The 7,790-nt window shown below is 42.5% G+C and overlaps 1 pseudogene; it reads right to left on the bottom strand.

Annotated features, from left to right (window-relative positions):
• Positions 1 to 1,572: 1,572 nt before the first annotated feature.
• On the bottom strand, positions 1,573 to 2,225 carry LOC102848311 (annotated as a pseudogene).
• Between the last annotated feature and the right edge of the window lie 5,565 nt (positions 2,226 to 7,790).

A 7,790-nucleotide genomic window follows, 5' to 3' on the forward strand; every position in this document is an offset into this window, starting at 1 on the left:
GGAATTGCTTCCTTTCAGCCTTCTTTATGTGCCATCCCATTTTCTTCTTGCTCACATTGTTTCTACTGAGAAATCAGAATTTAATGTAATTGGTTATCCTTTGTAGTGACTGTTTTTCTCATGCTGTTTTCAGTATACTATCCTTGTCTTGGATTTTGGAGAAACTGACTGTGATATATATTGATGGTTTTCCTTTTGGGGTTTAGTCTGTTTAAGATTTACCAAGAAGTTTTTACAGTTTTCTAACTGCATGCAGCCTCATAGCATCCCAAATTCTCAGTACTGCCAATATTGGCTCTTCTCAGTTGCTCAACAAAGTTTTCAGTCCAGGTAATATTGGATTTCCCCCCAGTTGTCCAACAAATTTCTCAATCCTGCCAATATTGGCTCCTCTTTTCCCCAAAAAGTCCCATCTCCCATCATTTCTCCAGTTCAGCCATGGCTATTGCTGTTATCTCAAAGTGTGCCCTATATTTTCCTGCCTCCACTTCACAAAGATGGTGGAGATCTCTTTCCTTTTCTCTGGCTGGGGAGTATTCTTACTCTTCTGACTGGAGCTATTCAATTGATTAGTGAGCCTAGCCAGTCCTCTTGTGTAATGGTAAATAGCCAGTCCATGTACAGATAAACCAGTGTGCTCTGCTCACAGTTACAGCCATCCACATTATCAGTAATTTCCATGAGAAAAGCCATATTATTGAAAGACAAATTCCATATTCTGACTGGGATTTCTACTTGTTCTCTATTGGTAAACTATTTCAGTCATTTTAAAAATTATTTCTTCATTTTGTTTGCATGTGATTTTTTTTCATTTCCACATTCTATTGGATCACCTTTTATGGTAATGGGAATAAATATGAGTCTCTTTCAGTAAGTTGTCCAGGTAGCTACCTTACAGATTTCTTGGCGCAGACTGGAAAACAAGTCTAGAGGCATATAGTCAACTAAGTGATGACATGCATGTGTTCATATGCACTGACATCAGTATATCTTTTTTTAACTGCACTAACAATATTTATACTTCATTTTAAATCAAATCCTTTGTCATAGCCAGCCAGTTTGTGTAATGATGGACACACACACACACACACACACACTTTAAAAGTAGATAATAATTAACCAGTTTTCTAAATAGGTGGTAATAACAAAAACATTTAAAATAGCAACCCAGCACAAAGTCCTTTTGCAGTGGTTTTAAAATCTTTAGACAAGGGTTAAATTCACTTGCTTATTTAAAATACAACGTTATTCTGGTTCTAAACAAAAAGAATGGGAATGACAGTAACAAGGTTTTACCGTGGAATATTGTGATTTGACTGTAGCAGTCTTATATTTGAAACTCAAGAAGGAAACTGCCTTCCAAAACAGCTAAATATGCAGGTCCAAAGAATGAAGGTTTTTTTAACTGCCACACTCACTCCAAAGCCCATTTATCTCTCCTTCAGTATCCCAAAGATTAACACATGCTCTGCTTAGCTAGATAACAAAGTGGCAAACACGTGGCACCACTGACATCACAGGACAGTTGCCTATAAAACTATACTTCTGATGTTGGGCTCCAGCTTCGTTCTCTCACAGATCGTCATCCTTGTCTGGAAGAGCAGTTGTCTGCGCAACCTCTAAATCGTGCTCATATTGTGCTGCCAAAGCTGGGTCCATGACAACTTTTCTGGTGGGGCAAGAGCAGGCATGGCAACAAACTCCAAGTTAGGGTCTCCAGTTAGTTTTCTAGCAAGCCAAAGGAAAAGCTTTTCAAAGTTGGAGTTACTTTTGGCAGAAATATCATAGTACTAAAGATTCTTCTTTCGGTGGAAAACGATGGATTTTGCCCTAACTTTCCTGTCCTTAATGTCCACTTTATTGCCACACAACACAATGGGGATGTTTTCACATACTTGAACCAGATCTCCATGCCAGTTAAGCACGTTCTTGTAGGTAACTCTTGATGTTACATCAAACATTAGAATGGCACACTGGGTTTGGATATAATAGCCATCCCTCAGTCCCCCAAATTTTTCCTGGCCAGCTGTATCCCACACATTGAATTTAATCAGTCCTCTGTTGGTGTGGAACACAAGGAGATGGACCTCCACACCCAAAGTGGCTACATACTTCTTCTCAAATTCACCAGTCAGATGACGTTTCATGAACGTCTTTTTGCCAGTACCACCATCACCCACCAACACGAGTTTGAACTGGACTTGGGGTTCTCCTTGGGCGGCCATCATGATGGTTCTTCCAGAAGCATCTCTGGGCCCCGTCTGACTGAGGGATGGAAAGATGGCAGAAGCCAACATCAGTATATCTTAATAGGGAATTAAAAAGCAATCCTATCTGGGGGAAGACTTTGAGTATGTTTCTAGATTTATGTATTCGGTATTATGAGGATAGGAGTGCAGGTGTTTAAGTTTTCACAGTCAGTTGACACAAAAATATCAGTTAACTTATTAGCATTTGACAGGGATATAAAAGACACTCCCATACCACCTTATGATAGTTGAATATGTATAATTCTGTTATTGTCATCAGAGGATTCCAGCATTCACCCTAGAATCATTACTGTGAATAAAAAGGTAATGGATAACTAAAACAGATCATTGCAGAAAAAAAAAGTTCATCATTGGGGAACTTCCTTAAATGGGAACCTGATTTGGTCTAGGCACACTTCTGGTTGTCAGGAAGGCTCTCTGATATCGGTGATTTTAAGCCACTTCTAAAGATCAGGTTGCAACATATCCAAACGTACTTTGTAGCAGCATGCTGTTCTTGTTAGGACTGTTTGAGCCAGAAATATATGGCTGGCCCTCCAGTGGATTTTCAGTGTTAGTAAATTTCAAGAGAGGAAATTTTCCCTTCTGTCTTCCTGGATCTGCCACATCTGGAGTAGCTGATCAATTTGAGCCACATACCCAAAGGATTGACAGCATAACTCGTTACCACTAGGCCACCAGAGCTCCCTTTCAGCGGCATAAATATCCCAATTCCTCTGAAAACAGTTTTATACTACCCTACTCAATGCAACCCAAAGATTGACAGCAGCTAAAAAGCCAAACAATGACGTTTATGTAGAAGTGAGCATATGGGTATAGAACTCACATAATCTTCTTGTCATATTAAGTCTGAAGATGAGTTCACCCTCCCCAAAAGTATTGTTCTGTGACAGTGCAGAAAAATCACAAATTGGGAAATATGGCAGACTTCTTCCATAAACATGTACAGTTTGTGAAACTTGTCCATCTGAAGACTAAGGTGTGCCTGATCCAGGCCATCGTCTTTGTAATTAGTTGTTATGCATCAGAAGGCTGGACAATGTCTAGGGATGACAGTAGGACAATTGATACCTTTTCACTGTGGTGCTGGAGAAGAGTATTGAATATACCACGGACAGCTAGGAGAACAAATAAGTTCTTTCTGGAGAGAGTGAGACCAGGCTGCTCCTTGGAGGCAAGGATTCTGAAGCTTCGTTTGACATAATTTGGACATGTTGCAAGGAGGGACCAGACCTTGGAGAGAGATGTCATGCTTGGGAAGGTGGAGGAATAGCACAAGGGAGGAAGACCCTTGATGAGATGGATTGATTCAGTGACTAGGGTAATGTAGGTAAGTGTGCCAGGGGCAATAAGATTAGCAAGGGATAGAGCAGATTTTAGAACTGTTGTACATAGGGTTGCTATCAGTCACAGGTGACTCAACAACACATAACAACCTCCCCCCATCAACATTTAAGCATTACTTAAAAAGACCTTTCACCTGAGCCCCATTGAATTTCTGTTTGGATGACCTCTCTTGACCTCAGTTTTATTCCCATCTTCTCTCCATACGTACCACACTTCTTCCTGCGCCCCCTCATTCTTGTATCTCAGGACCAAGCTACAGACCTATGCTAATTCTTATCTTCTCAAACCAGTTCCCCCAGCCAAAGTAACATAACTGACAGTAAGAGATACTCTCCGCTCCCAAGTCCTCAACATTGCTACAGCCCAAATGGTCCGGACCTTTTACCCTAATGCTTGTAACCCCCTGAAAAACTTCCGCAAAATTCAAAGGGCATTGCACCTGGTACCACATGTCTCAGTTTAAAAGAGCCGCATCTCCCACTCATCACTCTGTTCTTACAAGACCCACCAAAGTGAAGGAATCCAGGTTACCTCCAATCTGTGAAGAACCAGACTCCAGCACAGACCACACCTGATGAGCCTCTCCATCCTCCATTCTCTCCTTCTCCCTTTTCATTAGTAATTGAGCCTCAGAAGTCAATCCTATGAATCTCCCATACACTGTGGATTACTTACTCTTTTATATCACCAATATTTATTTGGCTACCGGGATCCCTTCAAGATTTGACTCCTGACAAAATACCCTCCTATACTTTCTGCCTATTCTTTTTCCTAAACATGAGCTCCCCACTCCTCATCACCATCCTTTCCCTATGGGTCGGTAACGAGAATCCCCTTTGAGCCTGTCCTACCATTTACAGCTCTGTTTTACTACTCTTCCAAGCCAGCCATCAGTGGTGGTCCTGCTGGGTGTGCACTTGACCGCCCACTACTAATTCAATTATCATCCCTGCTCCAATTCAAATTGGACCTGAACTAAGGCTCTCATATTTCACTGCATACAAGACAGGTCCTATTTTTTTTACCAGAAGTCCTCTCAATCACATGCCCCTAATATGGCCTTCAAAGCATTATATGTTTTCCAACAAGCCCTTTCCCCCAAACTTCCATCCATCCTCAGGCCCTCATCATTGAGCCTATTACCTGGTTTATACACACACAAACCACTATCGACCTGTATCTGTACAGGTAGCCTTTTCCCTGCGGATTTCCCCTAGGATCATACTAGTCTGCATTGTTCTTATCTAAATCCATCCCCCTTCTATAGCAAACTCATACCCCATAATTACCAGGGCACAGGACTGGGGGGGGGGAGCTTCCATCACCTCAACCTACCCCGTATGCCAAACTCTTTTTTTTACCCAGCTTAATTTTACCAAACCTAGCTTGCTGCAGAAGGTCAAGGACTTCAGTCTTCAATATGGATTGAAGCTCAACATCGAGAAAACAAAAATTCTCACCACTGGGTCAATTGGCAGCATCAGTATGCATGGTGAAGAGATTGAGAGAGTTAACAGTTTTAGTGTACTTGGTTCCACAGTCAACACTCTTGGTAACAACAGCCAGGAAATCAGGAGACAAATTGCATTGGGAAAGTCAGCTGTGAGGGACCTCTTGAAAGTACTGAAGAGCAACGATGTCAGGCTAGACACTAAGGTGCACCAGATCCAGGCTATAGTCTCTGCAATTATGTGCTATGCATTGGAGAGTTGGTCAGTGAATAGAGATGATAGAAAGAGAATTGATGCCTTTGAGCTTTGCTGATGGAGAAGAGAGTTGAATATACCATAGACTGCTAGGAGAACAAACAGGTTTGCCCTAGAGAGGGTGAAGCCAGAATGCTCCTTGAAGTCAAGGATTCTGAAGCTTCTTCTGACATACTTTGGGCATTCTGCAAGGAAGGACTGGTCCTTGGAGAGGGACATCATGTTTGGGAGCGTGGAGGGGCAGTGCAGGAGAGAAAGACTCAATAATGTGGATCGATTCTGTGTGTGGAGTGGTGGGAATGAGTGTGTTTGACACGGTAAGGTTGGCACAGGATAGAAAGGCGTTTAGGGCTCTTGTACATAGGGTCGCTATGAGTCACAAGCGACTCGATGGCACATAACAACAACAACAACAGAACTCAGACTCACTCTGTCTCTGATCAGGGAGAAGCCCACATTTCTCTCTTCCATTACTTAATCTCCCCACAACATCAAAACTGGCACTGCGTTCTGTTACAAACTACCCCATCTTTCCATCTCTTTGTACATCACCCAACTAAAAGACTTGCCTTAGAGAAACCAGTATCTCCCGCCAAGAATAGCTCCCTTCAACTGATCATCCTAGTGACTTTCAGGTCATGGGAAGTCAACATATAGGAAGTCATCACAGATTCAATTCAACTACTCTTTGCAGTCAACTTCTGCAGATGCGTGAAAATGGAAATGGTCTCTTCTTCACCTGTAGACACAGTTTTTATTCCTGCCTGTTGGCCAATTGGACTGAGACATGCATTCGAACATAACCTACATCCCCCTGTATCCTACACCATCAAATCCAAACAACTACCTATCCCTCTGAGCCAGCACCTCAAACACAAATGGGCCATCATAGGACTCCTCCCTTTAGTGTCTGGCCTGGGATTAATAACAAGAGCTGCTACTGTCACAGCAAGTAGAGTTATATATAACTTGAACATACCAAGGACTGCAAAGAAAAGAAATAGGTATGTCTTGGAGAGGGTGAAACCACGTTTCTCCTCGGAAACTAGGATATTGAAAATCTGTCTCACATACTTTGGGTACATGGTCAGGAGAGATTATTCCTTGGAGAAGGACATAATTCTTGGAAGGGTGGAGGAACAGAGTAGGAGAAGACGACCTTGGATGAGATGGACTGATACAGTGACTGGGGCAATTGGGTTGGTGTGTAGAAATTAGTGAGACTGGCTCAAGATAGGGCAGTCTTCAGAGCTGCTGTACATAAGGTCACTATAGGTCACAGGTGTCTTAAAGGCACATAACAACAATAATACATATATATAATTTGTATTATATTTTATATATGTATCATAAAAGTATATACATATATAGTACAAATTAAAGTTATATATACATATATGTATACAGGGATGGTTAAGGACCAGGCAGAGTTTCAGTCTATTTGTTGTCCATCATGTTGCTATGAGTTGGAACCAATACAACAGCATCGATCAAAAGCAAAGGCGATATGGCACAGCCTCAGATATAAAGCAAACCTTTGAGAATTAGTAGATATTAACCTGCTTGGACTGAAACAGCACATCAGCAGAGAACTGCCTTAAGTGCAGGCTGGATTTGGACGGAGTCGTGGTACTAGGGATATTGTAGCTGATGTTAGACAGATCTTAGCTGAAAGCAGGGAATACCAAAGAAATATATATCTATGTTTCATTGATTATGCAAAGGCATTTGACTGTGTGGACCATAACAAACTGTGGCTGACTCTGAGAAGAATGGGAATCCCAGAACACTTGATCGTGCTCATGTGAAATCTATACTTGGACCAGGAGGCAGTCGTCAGAACAGAGCAGGGAAACACTGCATGTTTCAAAATTGGGAAAGGTGTATGCCAGGGATGTGTCCTATCTCCATACCTCTTCAACTTGTATGCAGAACAGATTATCCAGGAGGCTGGGCTCTATGAGAAGTGTGGCATCAGGACTGGTGGAAAATCTATTAACAATCTGCATTATGCAGATGACACAACCCTGCTTGCTGAAACTGAAGAGGACCTGACGCACTCGTTGCAGAGGATCAAGGACCTCAGCCTTCAGTATGGATTGAGGCTCAATGTGAAGGAGACCAAGATTCTCATCACTGGACTGATTGGCAGCATCAGGATGTATGGTGAAGATACTGAGATTGTTAACAACTTTAGTTTGCTTGGCTCCACGGTCAACACTCTTGGCACCAGTAGCCAGAAAATTAAAAGATGTATTGTGGCCCCAATCACTGAGCCGCTGCCGAGGACTCAGCTGCCTCCCCCTCGAGCCCCCTCGCTTCCCGACGCTCCATCCCCCCTGCCCGCCTTCTCCCACCACCACCTTCTGCATGCCGTTTCCACCGAGGAAAAGGAATCGTATCGTATGTCCGCTATCCAGAACCTCCACTCTTTCGACCCCTTTGCTGATGCAAGTAAGGGTGATGA

This window comes from Elephantulus edwardii, unplaced genomic scaffold (assembly GCF_000299155.1).
Source record: "Elephantulus edwardii isolate Elephantulus edwardi_28Jun2011 unplaced genomic scaffold, EleEdw1.0 scaffold00146, whole genome shotgun sequence".
In the NCBI taxonomy this organism is placed as follows: domain Eukaryota; kingdom Metazoa; phylum Chordata; class Mammalia; order Macroscelidea; family Macroscelididae; genus Elephantulus; species Elephantulus edwardii.